The 17,818-nt window shown below is 43.1% G+C and overlaps 1 protein-coding gene across 4 annotated transcripts in view; it reads left to right on the plus strand.

Moving 5' to 3' along the window:
• spock3 (SPARC (osteonectin), cwcv and kazal like domains proteoglycan 3) overlaps positions 1-17,818 on the plus strand; it is a 1,033,635-nt gene that overhangs the window by 521,777 nt on the left and 494,040 nt on the right. The window lies entirely within an intron of this gene.

Genomic DNA, 17,818 nt, shown 5'->3' on the forward strand with positions numbered 1-17,818 from the left:
GTTTATTCTCACCATACGCTATTATACCAAGGTTCTCAGGAACTATTGCATATGATTTTGCATGGAACTGTTTGCAGTGAAGTTCTCAGCTCAGTAAGATCCTTAGGGCTGAATTTTCCTCCACTACCCGATGGGATAATGGCTAAAGAGCAGGCAACATTGGGCAGTAAGCATTCCTATCCTAAGATTCATTTTGCTCCCCTCCACCCCTGTGAGTCAATGATCAGTCGCTGGCTGATTCTGCTGTCTAGTGATGCTTTGGATAGCTATGGTAAGGCCCCAAAAGTCTTTTAATGGGGAGAGTTTAGTAGAGGCCTCCTATCCCTCCATTTTGTCTACAATATCTTACCTTTGTAGGCTTCAGTCTCACCCGCTATGTCTCTTGAAATGACGGCCTTCATTGGCAAAAGAGGAAAAAAAATATTTCTTCACGATCTTAAGCTACCATCATCGATCCATCATTGTAAGATAGCAAATTTCTTGCTCAAGGAAAAGGAAGTTGTAGAGCTGCTCATATTTATGGCTGGTGTATATTTTATTTTACACAATAAACCAAGGAAGTAATTTATCACTAGATTTGAACAAGAATAGTGATGGCAAAATGTACACAGTAAATAGGTGAAACAATTTGATTACCATAGGCAGTTTATAAAGGGAAAAAATATATTTGAGCTGGTCTGACTGTTGATACTATATAGAAGCTGTCCCCTCATGTTATGTCAAGCAGATAGTGAGCAAAGTGGAAAGGCAGAACTATTGTAAAGTAGGGGATGAAATTGCTCTTTTTATAGAACCATTAGAACTGCCGGGGGGTGCTTATGGGGCGCAATGAGGTTATCGCTTGGGGGAAGGGGTTGATAGTGCCTCCGGGGAAATTGCCCCGACAGTTTAGTGGGAGTTGTGCCGTTAGCGTCGCGTCCCGCGATTTGCGCCCCGGGCAGATGCACACACGGTGCATGCCGACCCCTTTGAGCCCCGCGGGCAACGAGGATGGCGCGGGTTGTGAAGCTGGCGGACATCCGCTGCTGGGGTACCTCTTAAAGGGGAGGCCGTTTGCGGCATGGGTTGCCATATTTTTCTGTCGGCCGACTCTTTTGTCGGCCTGACAATGGCAGCCCTCGCCTCGACCGGGCCACCATCCTGCAGTCTGGCACTCCATTCCAGTCGAGGGCGTCCCTGGTGGTCCAGTAGCAGCTGCCAAAGGGAATGCAGAGAGCGCAGTGGCCTTCCCCTTTAATTGAAGGGGAGGATCATTCTGCCACATCAGCGCTACGCAGACCGCGTAGTGCTGACGATACTGGCAGGGCACTGGGCTCCGGAGTGCGGCGCTGGACTCAGCGGTGCAATACCGCCCCAGGAGCGCCCCTCCATGAACGCAGAGCGCCTCTGATAGCGCTCCGCCTCCGTTGAGGGACGGTAGGGCTGAATCCGTGCCAAGGGGTGGAAATTCCGGGCTGGGCAATAAATGTCCCTTTTCCCGGAAGATTACTGCCTCCAAATGGGGTGCGGGGCAATTTTGCCTCCATATATTTTAAACCTTGGCACTGATGTGAGGAAAAGATGCAACAGCAAAGCTGGAACTGGAGGTTAATCTGCTGACTGTAGTTAGTTTCACAGTAGGAAATTTGATTTCCAAGCAAAACTATGTATATGTGAATTTCAATCTGTTAACAGGGTAGTCACACATTTTCAGATCAGAAATAAGGCATTAATTTGAGTTTTCTGTTATATGCACGAGATTGCAACATATCAGATAAGTCAAAATTATTGGAATGAACCATGTGACTAAGTTGACACATCTACCGATTTTGTTTTGATTGATTCTAGGGTGACATAAAGTGTGCAGTTGGCTGGAGCAACTGTCCCATGCAACATTGATTGCTCTGAAAGCCACATTTTTAACCTGAAGCATCTTTCACTACCATTACTTGTTCACCTGTTCAACAGTCTGCTCATTCTCCAGAAACTCTTCCTACTTATCATTTACAGTTAAACATATATGTTTCAATATTGCTGCTGTGCTTTCATTCCATCCAACGTAAACATCTGCCAAGTTAGATCTTAGTCTCAATTCCCCATCCAGCCCTGCTAGTTTTGATTATATGATGCAAACCCTTTTCTGATACCTGTTTGCTTACTTCCTCATTCTGAACTATATTTTGCCACCTGTAATGTTTTCGGTATGACTTCATGAACACACACAGGCTTTAAGATGGCTGATAACTTCAGGAAGCCAGTCAGGTGACCTGAACTGTTTATTCTTGTAAACAGCAATGGTTGCAATGCCACATTGTGGAGCTATATATTTTACACTTCGCCCTTATTAATGAAGAAGTAATTAGAACTAATAATCATCATATATAACTTGCATGGTTATACGTAACAAAGGATTTGGACTTATTTTGCCATATTTACAAATCAAGCTTAAACACTTGTTTTCTGTTTCAAAGAGGTTACCTTCACTCTTGAACAAAACCTTCCAAACATGGTGTCGAACTTAAGACTCACTCTAGGTTGATCCTGAGGAAAGTTTTCCTTCAAGGGATGCCCTTGATTTACATTTGAACTCGCTACAACTTCAAACTGTTTATCTTCCTGACTTGGACTCAGACTTAAATTCTGACTTTCCCTTGGACTTGTTTCCAGTACATTTGATGTAGGATATGCTACTGGTACTTTACTTGTATCAAAAGTATCTGATGAGTCAGAAATAAACAAATCATTCCAACCTTCAACTCCTTTCACGTCTGTAGGTAAAATATGATCAATATGAACAAACCTAACCTTTCCATGATCAAACATCTTGACCAAATATGTGTGAGGACCACATATCTTCACCACTCTTCCTGGTAACCACTTTAACTATTTATGGTGATGGTTCTTCACTCTCACCTTCTGATTTAATTTCACACTTCTCTTTTTTACTCTACCTCGATCATGATTCTCTTTCTGTCTTAATTGTTTCTCTTCTACGCACTGTGCTAAGTTTGGTTTTAACAACAAGAATCTGGTTCATGGTTGTCATTTGAGAAACAACTCTGCTGGTGTTCTACTAGTAGATGTATGAGAAGTATTACGATACGTAAGTAGAAAATTAGCCAATTTGTGGTCCAGTGACAACTGTCGTTGCTTTGGATTTGGATCCAACATCTGTTTGACGAGGGCACGTTTTACAATTTGTACAGTGCGCTCTGCTGCACTATTTGAAGCAGGGTGGTACGGTGGAACCTTGGTATGTTTCACACCATTTTTTCTCGTGAACTGTGCAAATGAAGAAAATAATCTTCGCAAAATGTCTAATGTTTTACGTGTTGTTATTTTCCGCATTGGAAACACCTCGACTCACTTCGAATGGCTATCAATCACAATGAACAATTGTTGTCCTCTAGCTCAGCAAAATTAATATGTAGCCTTTGCCGCACCCTGGGAGGCCATTTCCATGGCTGTAATGGTACTGATGGTGGTTTCTTGCTTACCGATTGACATGTCGTACTCTGACTGACGATGTACTCTTTATCTTTATCTAGACCTGGCCCCTATAAGTAACTGCATGCAAAACTCTTGGCCAAACACATTCCCATGTGCTGGTCATAAAGATCTCCTAATAATTTGGACTTGAATTTATTAGGTATAACCACTCTTGCACCCCACATGATACAATCTTTATCGACTGATAATTCATTTCTATGAATGAAGAATGGATAAATATCTTTGTCTGTTATCTGGTTTGGCATCCATTTGCAATATAATCATACACCTTTGACATAACTGGGTCACGTTTGGTTGTTCTACCAATCTCTTCAGCTTTGACTGGCAGTTCATCAATGTATGAAAAATAGAACACTCCTTCCCTATCGGGAGTAAATTTTGATGGGGAAGGCAACATAGACATAGCATCAGCATTACTGTGATCAGCTGATTGTTGTATTCAATATCATATATATATGCTGACAAAATCAAAGTCCATCTCTGCATTCGGGCTGCAGCTAATGTTAGAACTGGGGACTTTGGACAGAGGATTGCTGTCAGGGGCTTATGGTCCGTACAATGGTAAACTTACGACCATAAAAGTATTTGTGGAACTTCTTGACCCCAAAAATTAATGCCAGAGCTTCGCTTTCAATTTGCGCATAATTACTCTCACTGGCACTGAGAGTGCGTGAAGCAAAAGTAATTTGTCTCTTCTCCCCACTATGTAGTACTTGAGAAATCACTGCCCCAACTCCATATGGAGAGGCATCACATGCTAGCTTGATCTCCTGAGATACGTCATCATGAACTAACATGGTGCTCTCTACCAATTGGCTTTTACACTCCTTGAATGCTGTATCGCATTCTTCTGACCACTTCCAATGGACCTGTTTTTTCATTAGTTCATTCAGTGGATGTAACACTGTAGCCAAATTTGGTAGGAACTTCCCATAATAGTTCAAAAGACCCAAAAATGATCGAAGTTCAGTAACATTCTTGGGAGTGGCTGCACTTCTGAATGCATCCAGCATTCCCTTGGTTAGATGTAAACCATCTTTGTCCACTCTGTACCCTAAGTACTCCACTGAGTTTTGAAATAACTCATACTTGCGAGCAGTCACTCATATTCTGTGCTTCTCTAGCTGTTTGAGGACTTCATTCAATATGTTATTATGAATTTATCTGTTTGTTGCTGGAATTAGTATGTCATCTAAATAACATACTACCGCTTCAATACCTTCTGATTCATCACCCCTTGGAATATGGTGGGGGCAGAAGACACGCCAAATGGTGGCCTATTAAATTGATATAAGCCAAGATGAGTATTTATAGTCAAACATGACTTGGACTCCTCATCTAGTTCAAGTTGTAAGTAGGCATTCATAAGATCCAACTTTGGGAAGATCTGACCACCGGTCAGTGTTATGAACAAATCTTCTACATTTGGTAATGTATTGGGGAGATTACTCTCTAGAACCTGGTTTACGGTTATTTTATAATCAGCACACAACCTTATCGTTGGTTCAATGGTGTAATGGTGAGCACTCTGGACTTTGAATTCAACGATCCGTGTTCAAATCTATTAGGAAAAGGGGAGGTGCAACAAGACCTGGGTGTCATGGTACATCAGTCATTGAAGGTTGGCATGCAGGTACAGTAGGCGGTTAAGAAAGCAAATGGCATGTTGGCCTTCATAGCGAGGGGATTTGAGTACAGGGGCAGGGAGGTGTTGCTACAGTTGTACAGGGCCTTGGTGAGGCCACACCTGGAGTATTGTGTACAGTTTTGGTCTCCTAACTTGAGGAAGGACATTCTTGCTATTGAGGGAGTGCAGCGAAGGTTTACCAGACTGATTCCCGGGATGGCGGGACTGACATATCAAGAAAGACTGGATCAACTGGGCTTGTATTCACTGGAGTTTAGAAGAATGAGAGGGGATCTCATAGAAACGTTTAAAATTATGATGGGTTTAGACAGGTTAGATGTGGGAAGAATGTTCCCAATGTTGGGGAAGTCCAGAACCAGGGGTCACAGTCTAAGGGATAAGCCATTTAGGACCGAGATGAGGAGAAACTTCTTCACCCAGAGAGTGGTTAATCTGTGGAATTCTCTACCACAGAAAGTTGTTGAGGCCAATTCACTAAATATATTCAAAAAGGAGTTAGATGAAGTCCTTACTACTAGGGGGATCAAGGGGTATGGTGAGAAAGCAGGAATGGGGTACTGAAGTTGCATGTTCAGCCATGAACTCATTGAATGGCGGTGCAGGCTCGAAGGGCCGAATGGCCTACTCCTGCACCTATTTTCTATGTTTCTATGTTTCTTACCTTACCATCGGACTTAGGTATAACAATAATGGGTGTAAACCAAGTACATAGATCTATCTTCGAGATAATGTTCTCAGTCTCTAGTCTTTTTTAATGCTCAACTTTCTCCTTGAGTGTATATGGTATGGGACTTGGCTGGCAGTAAACTGGTCTAGCGTGTTTCTGTACCCTGACACTCACCTTGAAACCTTGGATCAGACTGCCTGATTCATAGAAACATAAAAACATAGAAAAAAGGTGCAGGAGTAGGCCATTCGGCCCTTCAAGCCTGCACCGCCATTCGATAAGATCATGGCTGATCATTCCCTCAGTACCCCTTTCCTGCTTTCTCTCCATACCCCTTGATCCCCTTAGCCGTAAGGGCCATACCTAACTCCCTCTTGAGTATATCCAATGAACTGGCATCAACAACTCTCTGCGGCAGGGAATTCCACAGGTTAACAACTCCCTGAGTGAAGAAGTTTCTCCTCAACTCAGTCCTAAATGGCTTACCTCTTATCCTATGACTATGTCCCCTGGTTCTGGACTTCCCCAACATCGGGAACATTCTTCCCGCATCTAGCCTGTCCAGTTATACGTTTCTATGAGATCTCCTCTCATCCTTCTAAACTCCAGTTGATCCAGTTTCTCCTCATATGACAGTCCAGCCATCCCTGGAATCAGTCTGGTGAACCTTCGCTCCACTCCCTCAATAGCAAGAACATCCTTCCTCAGATTAGGAGACCAAAACTGAACACAGTATTCCAGGTGAGGCCTCACTAAGGCCCTGTACAACTGCAGTAAGACCTCCCTGTTCCTATACTCAAATCCCCTAGCTATGAAAGCCAACATACCATTTGCCTTCTTCACCGCCTGCTGTACCTGCATGCCAACTTTCAATGACTGATGAACCATGTGACCCACGTCTCGTTGCACCTCCCCTTTTCCTAATCGGCCGCCATTCAGATAATATTCTGCCTTCGTGTTTTGCCCCCAGAATGGATATCTTCACATTTATCCACATTATACTGCATCTGCCATCCATTTGGCTACTCACCTAACTTGTCCAAGTCACCCTGCAACCTCTTAGCGTCCTCCTCACAGCTCACACCACCACCCAGTTTAGTGTCATCTCAAAACTTGAAGATATTACACTCAATTCCTTCAGATACTTGCAGAACATCTTCGGATACTTTTTGATGACATCATCCTTTGATGCAAATCTCGATTCAACATGAAAAATCTCACTCCAATCCAGCTTCAGTGATATCAACTAATTTCTTCGTAGTAAGGCAGGCTTATCTCCTGCCACTACTAAGAGAAGCAAGCTCTGAAATTGATCCTTGTATTTCATTGGTGCAGTGATACGACCTACCACTGGAATGTTCTCTCCCAAGTAGCCTCTATCTTGGATTTCTTCAATGGGAAATCACGCAATTTGTCGATGTACAGCAATTCCGGTACTACAGTCACCGATGCACCAGTGTCGATTTCCATGGGTATCTTGGTTCTTGCAACATCTATGTGGATGACGATACTTTTCAAATTGCTGTTAGTTACCCTCATGCTCCTGATAATGTGTTGGTCTAAAACCTCCTCGTTCTGTTATTTTTCTTCCATGCTATGTAGTCTCTTTGGATTTCTACTTAGCTTTGATAGTTGATTTACTCTTCAGTTGGCATGCCTTCGCAAGATGCCCAGTTTTCCTGCAGAAGAAACACTCTTCCTTCACATAAGAACATAAGAAATAGGAACAGGAGGAGGCCATATGGCCCCTCGAGCCTGCTCCACCATTCAATAAGATCATCGCTGATCTGATCATGGACTCAGCGCCACTTCCCTGCCCGCTCCCCATAACCCCTTATCCCCTTATTGTTTAAGAAACTGTCTCTTTCTGTCTTAAATTTATTCAATGTCACAGCTTCCATAGCTCTCTGAGGCAGCAAATTCCATAGATTTACAACTCTCTGAGAAGAAATGTCTCCTCATCTCAGTTTTAAACGGGCGGCCCCTTATTCTAAGATCATGCCCTCTAGTTCTAGTCTCCCCCATCAGTGGAAACACCTTGTCAAGCCCCCTCATAATTTTATACGTTTCGATAAGATCACCTCTCATTCTTCTGAATTCCAATGAGTAGAGGCACAACCTACTCAACCTTTCCTCATTAGCCAACCGCCTCAACTCCAGAATCAACCGAGTGAACCTTCTCTGAATTGCCTCCAAATGCAAGTATATCCTTTCGTAAATATGGAAACCAAAACTGCACACAGTATTCCAGGTGTTGCCTCACCAATATCCTGTGTAGCTGTAACAAGACTTCCCTGCTTTTATACTCCATCCCCTTTGCAATAAAGACCAAGAATACATTGGCTTTCCTGATCACTTGCTGTACCTGCATACTATCCTTTTGTGTTTCATGCACAAGTACCCCCTGGTCCCGCTGTACAGCAGCACTTTGCAATCTTTCTCCATTTAAATAATAACTTACTCTTTGATTTTTTTCTGCCAAAGTGCATGACCTCACACTTTCCAATATTATACTCCATCTGCCAAATTTTTGCCCACTCAGCCTGTCTATGTCCTTTTGCAGATTTTTTGTGTCCTCCTCACACATCACTTTTCCTCCCATCTTTGTATCGTCAGAAAACTTGGCTACGTTACATTCGGTCCCTTCTCCCAAGTCGTTAATATAGATTGTAAATAGTTGGGGTTCCAGCACTGATCCCTGCAGCACTCCACTAGTTACTGATTGCCAACCAGAGAATGAACCATTTATCCCGACTCTCTGTTCTCTGTTAGTTAGCCAATCCTCTATCCATGCTAATATATTACCCCCAACCCTGTGAACTTTTATCTTGTGCAGTAACCTTTTATATGGCACCTTGTCAAATGTCTTCTGAAAGTCCAAATACACCATATCCACTAGTTCCCCTTTATCCACCCTGTTCGTTACATCCTCAAAGAATTCCGGCAAATTTGTCAAACATGACTTCCACTTCATAAATCCATGCCAACTCTGCCTCACCAAATTTTGCTATTCCAAATGTCTTGCTACTGTTTTTTTAATAATGGACTCCAACATTTTCCCAACCACAGATGTTAGGCTAACTGGTCTATAGTTTCCTGCTTTTTGTCTGCCTCCTTTTTAAAATAGGGGCATTACATTTGCAGTTTTCCAATCTGCTGGGACCTCCCCAGAATCCAGGGAATTTTGGTAAATTACAACCAATGCATCCATAACCCCTGCCGCTACTTCTCTTAAGATCCTAGCATGCAAGCCATCAGGTCCAGGGGATTTATCAGCCTTTAGTCCCATTATCTTACTGAGTACCACCTCCTTAATAATTGTGTTAAGTTCCTCCCCCTCTATAGCCCCTTGACTATCCACTGTTGGGACATTGTTAGTGTTGTCTACCGTAAAGACTGATACAAAATATTTGTTCAGAGTTTCTGCCATCTCCATGTTCCCCATTACTAATTCCCCAGTAAATTGGACAACTTTGAGCAATGTGTTGTCCCAGTGTCCCAGGTACCGATAACATTCCTTCAATGGTCTGTAACCATTGCCAGTTGCTGAGACCTTGGGGCCCAACTGCCTTTTACTTTTAACCTGCAGGCGATTCACCTCAGTTGTCTGATGACTGGAAATGGTAACAAATTCTTGGGAATATTGGTCAGCCATGTCCATTGACATAGCTGTCTGACAAGCTAAATCAAAAGTCAAGTTAGGCGTTGTCAATAACTTTCTTCTGATCGCATTATTTTTCATCCCATAAACAAAGTAGTCATGCAATCCTCGGTCCTGAAAGTTTCTGAAATTACAGTGAATAAATAGCTTTTTTAATGTTACAATGTACTCACTGATAATTCTTCGGCTAACTGATCTCGTATTCCGAAACGATAACTTTCAGCAATTTCCAGAGGCTCAGGACTGCATTGCTGAATCTGCTTAAGTGATGTGTCCTTTGACTTGACAGGCACAAGCAAATTTTTCAGGGTTTCATATATCTCGGGCCCTACTTCAGTAAAGAAAATAGCCCCTTTTCTTTCTAACACCAACCGGTTATGGTTTTCATCCTCGGGGACTTCGATGATATTATTTGAGGTGAAAAACATTTCTAGCCTCTCCATATACACTCCGAAACTTTCACGGTTGCATTGAAACTCTCCCAAGCGCCCTACTATTCCCATAGGCATGGCCATCTGAACTCTGGCAGTTCAGTCAAGTGTGCTTGTAATTTACCTTGGATTTTTAGCTCTTAATCAAAACAGAGAATCTCTCAAAGTCTCTGTCAGATGGCTGAATCATCCACCAGCAAAAATTTCAACTAGGTTATCTGATTATACCATTCTCCGTCATCAATGTTATGTTTTCGGTACAACCTCAGAAACACACACAGGCTTTAAAATGGCTGATAACATCAGGAAACCAGTCAGGTGACCTGACCTGTTTATTCTTGTAAACAGCAATGGCCTCAATGCCACAGTAGTCCACTGGGTGGAGCTATATATATATTACACCACCTATTAAATTAAAGATATTCATGTCCCACTTCGGAGACTTGTACAAAATCTAGGCAGACACTCCAGTGCAGTACTGAGGGAGTGCTGCACTGTTGGAGGTGCTGTCTTTTGGATGAGACATTAAACCGAGACTCCGTCTGCCCTTTCAGGTGGACATAAAAGGCCCCATGGCACTATTTGAAGAAGAGTATCCTGAGCAATATTTATCCCTCAACCAACATCACTTAAAAAAATTATCTTGTCATTGTCACATTGCTGTTTGTAGGAGCTTGCTGTGTGCAAATTGGCGGCTGTGTTTCCTACATTACAACATTGACTACCCTTCAAAAATATTTCATTGGATGTAAAACACTTTGCGGTGTCCTGAGATCATAAAAGATACGATATAAATGGAAGTTATTTCTTTATATAATTGATGAGGAGAAATCCCATTCCATATTCTGTCTTTCTGGTGTATGTGGAAAATTCAGGGCCATATCAGTCCTAATAAATTTTTGTTAAATCATCAATGACATTATTAAATGAAGAAAAGACAGTTAATTGTGAAATATCTCATTTTACATAAACTAACATTTGCAGCAACATCCAGTGATGTTACAGAAATAGGCGGAGTGTCGTTCTACTTGACCTTCATATACCTTCACTAATAGCGCGCTTATTGGAAGCAGTGGCTCCATACCAAAGCTCAACAGTCACTCTCAAAGCCCATCAATAACTCAAACATTCACAGCAAAATCTTAGCACATTGTTGTACTTCGGAAATTTTACCATTTTAATTTTTTTTCCACCATGAACATTTATCTTTAAATAATTCTATCAGCCTAATCTACTTAATTCCATTTGCTGCAGCTGATTTTGAACTTGTTAAAAATGAATCATTTGAAGGAATTAACACTGACATTTCAATCCTCTCAGTTCTCAGAACAGCTGCACATATGTCTGAACTAGTTAGGATTTATGCTAATACCGGTGAAGTTCTTCATTTGATTAAATAGTTTTGGGATTGCCTTTTGAAAGGTAAATCTATAATTTTAAAGAGAAATCTAAAGCTGATATAGTTATCTTTGTTATGACATTATTAATACATAAATTAAGAAATTAAGACAGTATATTTTTTCTGGCTTAAAAAGAGGGCTTTGAAAAAAATCAGCAGCACATTATTCTTTTTAATCTAATTTGAGGTGCTGTCTGTTCATTCACACTGTCTTGTCACCCCAATTACCTTAAATGTTTCTTTGAATCTTAACTAAATTTCAAAAGTGTCATCCCCTGATTCGATACACTAGCTCTGATTTTATCCTGGGGTGTGAGTGCGATGTGTGGTGACCAGGGTGGGAGGGAAGTGCTCACGACACTGCCAGCATGAGGCAATTTTACTGGGCCTCAATGGGAATTGCAGCCAGGAAATGGGGGGAAAGCCCCGAGCAAGGGAGGTCCAAAGTTTTGTTGTAGGCCTGTGAAGAGCACTCCAGATTTATTAAAAAATATAATAAGTTAGTTATCTGGAGCTCATCTGGCCCTGGATCCTGTCTGCCATCAGCTTTCCATGCAGCACTGCAATTGCAATCCCCTGTTAAAATAGTGCTATGACCTCATGACAACATCAGACATTGATGTTTCATTATTAATGAGAACCCCAGTTGCCAGCGGCAGGCAACCTCGACACTCCCGAAAACCCAGGAGTTAAAATGGCAGCATGCACAAATGCATTAGGGACGCAGCACGTAGTACATGGCTGCCATTTTAAACCGTCACCGACACCATCTCTTACGAATGCACAGGATTAAGTTGAAAATAGATCACCTTGGAACTGTCATGTTGTATTGTGTTGAAATACTTTTAAGAAGTGAAATTTCAGCTCGGTTGCTTAACCACTCAGTTTTGCATTTAGTTTTCCATAAAATTTGACAACTGGTTTCTTCTCATCATCCACAGGGTGCCTTTTGAAAATGGGCCTTGCTGAGAAGCATCAAGTTGTGCATCTGTAAATATTCTATAATTGAATGCTAATTTTAAATATTTAAAATTCTCTGTAATATAGTTAAGTACTTTGGACTGGAATTTCCAATGGCTTACTGCCCGCTTTCTGGGCAGTATAGGCCATTGTGGGCGGTAGTCATGTGAGTGAAAATGTCCTTACCTGAGTTACGCCAGCGGTTTTGAGGTATAGCTGGGGAGCGTCCTGAGATCGCCCTGGCGCGATATTTGGCTGAGCATTGACCCGTAGGTAAGTTTTAAAAAAACGCCCACAAGGATCGACGGAGCTGGGCAGTAGGTGAGTAGCTCTTCAAGAAAAAGGTTAGTAATTGTTTTTTACTAATTATTTTTAAAATGTGTTGTGGTGGTTTAGTTTTAAAGGGATCAATTTTCCCCAGTATTTGCTCTGTTTTTTTGGGAGTAGGCTGCTTTTTCTGGCCTAACTTAAAAATCCCCAGTTTCCCCAATCAATTTGTATGCAGGAAGTGTATCCAGCTGCAGCTCCTGTCAGATTTCATTGCAGCACTGGAGCTGCGCATGGATTCACTCTGGAGCACCCGCGATGCTGAGCATGTCGTGAATAGCATGTTTACTGAGTTGGTCACACCGCAGGTAAAGGTTACAAAGGCAGATAGGGAATGGGTGATCATCAGGCAGAGCAGGAATAGGAAGGTAGTGCAGGGGTCTCCTGCGGTCATCTCCCTCCAAAACAGATATACCACTTTGGATATGATGGGGGAGATGGCTCATCAGGGGAAGGCAGCAGCAGCCAAGTTTATGGCACCATGGGTGGTTCTGCTGCACAGGAGGGCAGGAAAAAGAGGGGAGAGATTTAGTGGTAGGGGATTCAATTGGAAGGGGAATATATAGGCGTTTCTGCTGCCGCAATCCAGACTCCAGGATGATATATTGCCTCCCTGGTGCAAGGGTTAAGGATGTCTCGGAGTGGCTGCAGAGCACTCTGGAGGGGGAGGGTGAACAGCCAGTTGTCATGGTGTATATGGGTACCAACGATATAGGTAAAAAACGGGATGAGGTCCTACAAGCTGAATTTAGGGAGCTAGGAGTTAAATTAAAAAGTAGGACCTCAAAGGTAGTAATCTCAGGAATGGTACGAGTGCCACGTGCTAGTCAGAGTAGAAATAGCAGGATAGTTAAGATGAATACGTGGCTTGAGGAATGGTGCAAGAGGGAGGGATGCACATTTCTGGGACATTGGAACCGGTTCTGGGGGAGGTGGGACTAGTACAAACCGGACGGTCTGCGCCTGAGCAGGACCGGAACCGATGTCCTAGGGGAAATGTTTGATAGTGCTGTTGGGGAGGGTTTAAACTAATACGGCAGGGGGATGGGAATCTATGCAGGGAGACAGAGGGAAGTAAAATGGGGCAGAAGCAAAAGATAGAAAGGAGATAAGGGCAAGTGGAGGGCAGAGAGGTTAAAGGCAAAAATGAAAAAGGGCCACAGTACAACATAATTCTAAAAGGACAAAGAGTGTTAAAAAAACAAGCCCGAAGGCTCTGTGTCTCAATGCGAGAAGCATTCGTAATAAGGTGGATGAATTAACTGCACAGATAGCTGTTAACGGATATGATGTAATTGGCATTACGGAGACATGGCTCCAGGGTGACCGAGGCTGGGAACCCAACATCCAGGTGTATTCAACATTCAGGAAGGATAGACAGAAAGGAAAAGGAGGTGGGGTAGCGTTGCTGGTTAAAGAGAAGAATAACGCAATAGTAAGGAAGGACATTAGCATGGATAATGAGGAATCTGTATGGGTACAGCTGCGGAACACCACAGGGCAGAAAATGCCAGTGGGAGTTGTGTACAGACCTCCAAACAGTAGTAGTGAGGTTGGGAATGGCATCAAACAGGAAATTAGGGATGCATGCAATAAAGGTACAGCAGTTATCATGGGTGACTTTAATCTACATGTAAATTGGGCTAACCAAACTGGTAGTAATACGGTGGAGGAGGATTTCCTGGAGTGTATAAGGAATGGTTTTCCAGACCAATATGTTGAAGAACCAACTAGAGAGCTGGCCATCCGAGACTGGGTGTTGTGTGTTAAGAGAGGATTAATTAGCAATCTTGTTGTGCGAGGCCCCTTGGGGAAGAATGATCATAATATGGTAGAATTCTTCATAAGATGGAGAGTAACAAAGTTAATTCAGAGACTAGGGTCCTGAACTTAAAGAAAGGTAACTTTGATGGTATGAGACGTGAATTGGCTAGGATAGACTGGCGAGTGATATTTAACGGGTTGACGATGGATCGGCAATGGCAGACATTTAAAGATCACATGGATGAACTTCAGCAATTGTACATCTCTTTCTGGCATAAAAATAAAACGGGGAAGGTGGTTCAACCGTGGCTAACAAGGGGAATTAGGGATAGTGTTAAAACCAAGGAAGAGGCATATAAATTGGCCAGAAAAAGCAGCAAACCTGAGGACTGGGAGAAATTTAGAATTCAGCAGAGGAGGACAAAGGGTTTAATTATGAGGGGGAAATAGAGTATCAGAGTAAGCTTGCAGGAAACATAAAAACTGACTGCAAAAGCTTCTACAGATATGTGAAGAGAAAAAGATTAGTGAAGACAAATGTAGGTCCCTTGCAGTCAGAATCAGGTGAATTTATAATGGGAACAAAGAAATGGCACACCAATTGAACAAATACTTTGGTTCTGTCTTCACGAAGGAAGACACAAATAACCTTCAGGAAATACAAGGGGTCCGACAGTCTAGCGAGAAGGAGGAACTGAAGGAAATCCTTATTAGTCAGGAAATTGTTTTAGGGAAATTGATGGGATTGAAGGCCAATAAATCCCTAGGGCCTGATAGTCTGCATCCTAGAGTACTTAAGAAAGTGGCCCTAGAAATAGTGGATGCATTGGTGGTCATTTTCCAACATTCTATAGACTCTGGATCAGTTCCTATGGATTGGAGGGTAGCTAATGTAACCTCACTTTTTAAAAAAGGAGGGAGAGAGAAAATGGGTAATTATAGACTGGTTAGCCTGACATCAGTAGTAGGGAAAATGTTGCAATCATTTATTAAAGATGTAAGAGCAGCGCATTTGGAAAGCAGTGACAGGATCGGTCCAAGTCAGCATGGATTTATGAAAGGGAAATTATGCTTGACAAATCTTCTCGAATTTTTTGAGGATGTAACTCGTAGAGTGGACAAGAGAGAACCAGTGGATGTGGTGTATTTGGATTTTCAAAAGTCTTTTGACAAGGTCCACAGAAGAGATTAGTGTGCAAAATTAAATCACATGGTATTGGGGGTAATGTATTGACATGGATAGAGAACTGGTTGGCAGACAGGAAGCAAATAGTAGGAATAAACGGGTCCTTTTCAGAATGGCAGGCATTGAATAGTGGGGTACCACAAGGTTCAGTGCTGGGACCCCAGCTATTTACAACATACATTAATGATTTAGACGAAGGAATTGAATGTAATATCTCCAAGTTTGCAGATGACACTAAGCTGGGTGGCAGTGTGAGCTGTGAGGAGGATACTAAGAGGCTGCAGGGTGACTTGGATAGGTTAGGTGAGTGGGCAAATGCATGGCAGATGCAGTATAATGTAGATAAATGTGAGGTTATCCACTTTGGTGGTAAAAACACGAAGGCAGAATATTATCTGAAGATAATGGAGACAGATTAGAAAAAGGGGAGGTGCAACGAGACCTGTGTGTCATGGTACTTCAGTCATTGAAAGTTGGCATGCAGGTACAGCAGGCGGTAAAGAAGGCAAATGGCATGTTGGCCTTCATAACGAGAGGATTCGAGTATAGGAGCAGGGAGGTTTTACTGCAGTTGTACAGGACCTTCGTGAGGCCACACCTTGAATATTGTGTACAGTTTTGGTCTTCTAATCTGAGGAAGGACATTCTTGCAATTGATGGAGGTTCACCAGACTGATTCCGGGATGGCAGGACTGACATATGAAGAAAGACTGGATCGACTGGGCTTATATTCACTGGAATTTAGAAGAATGAGAGTGGATCTCATAGAAAGATATAAAATTCTGACGGGATTGGACAGGTTAGATGCAGGAAGAATGTTCCCGATGTTGGGGAAGTCCAGAACCAGGGGTCACAGTCTAAGGATAAGGGGTAAGCTATTTAGCACCGATATGAGGAGAAACGTCTTCACTCAGAGAATTGTGAACCTGTGTTATTCTCTACCACAAAAAGTTGTTGAGGCCGTTTCGTTAGATATATTCAAAAGGGAGTTGGAAGTGGCCCTTATGGCTCAAGTGATCAAGCGGTATGGAGAGAAAGCAGGAATGGGGTACTGAAATTGCATGATCAGCCATGAACATATTGAATGGTGGTGCAGGCTCGAATGGCCGAATGGCCTACTCCTGCACCTATTTTCTATGTTTCTATGTTTGCACCAGCGTAACTGACTTCGTTACGTTTTTTTTAGGTCAGTTTTTTTTTGCTCAAAAAGGGGACGTTACCAGCCACCTACGCCAGTTCTGGTCATTTAGGCAACTTTGGCCAGCTAATAGTTACTCCATTTGTACTTAGGCCAGCGCATATGGCCAGTTGAGAAAATCTTTGCCGAGAGTTAAAGAAATTGGCGCAGGTAAGCACATTGGAGGCCATTCGGCCTGGGATGGGGCGGGAAGCGGAGAAGACCTGGACCGGCACGCACTCGGGATCGGAGAGGCTGCGGGTTTGGAGGGAGTGAGCGAACTGGCCGGCGTCGGGCGGGGATCACACAGCGAGCGGCGGGAATGTACCAGAGAGGCTGGTGGCGGGGGGTGGCAGGGAAGGGGAGGGAGCGAGCAAACTAGCTGGCATCGGGCAGGGACCACACAGCGAGCGGCGGGAAGGCACCGGAGAGGCTCGGGAGGCAGGGCGGGGAGGGTATTCACCGCGGACCAGGAAGGCAATTCACTTAGAGCTTTGACATTAGCTTTGCCTTGTGGCTGCTCCCTACACTGAATCCAATGCTTGAATGTCTCCCTTGTGTCTTGGTGACTCTGACCAGAACACTTCCTCCTCTGACTTGTATTATACGGTTTTGGCTCTGCAGTTCGGAGCGCTGCTGCGCGGCCATTTCAGAGACATCACTTTTTTCCACCGCGCATGCGCAGAAGTCCCAAAGCGTTTTTTCAACGCAGACCGCAGGCTCCAACCCCCGAGGCGACTGGCCACACTGAGCAGCTGCAGAGTAGAGGCCATACATCGGGGGAAACTACGAAGAATTTTTCCTGGTACATCTACTGACGTAATGAAACGGCGCAACTCGGGCAAGTACACCAGAAATTGGGCTCAGTGAAAATTGAGTCCCAAAGTGTCCTGGGAATGTTTTTTTGATATGTTTGTTGATTATTTTTTGAAAAATTATTTTTATTTTTCTGGTGTTAGGTCCAACCCGCAGCCTCGGGTAAATTTTTATTGATTTTTTAATTTTTCGCCCATTTTGTTCACGAACTGCCCAATCGTCCCTAAATTGCACTTTTCACCCAGACTGAGGGTGCAAGGCCCTGGTTTTTTGCTCGGCGAATTTTTTTATTT

The sequence above is a fragment of the Pristiophorus japonicus genome, chromosome 2 (genome assembly GCF_044704955.1).
Source record: "Pristiophorus japonicus isolate sPriJap1 chromosome 2, sPriJap1.hap1, whole genome shotgun sequence".
NCBI lineage: Eukaryota > Metazoa > Chordata > Chondrichthyes > Pristiophoridae > Pristiophorus > Pristiophorus japonicus.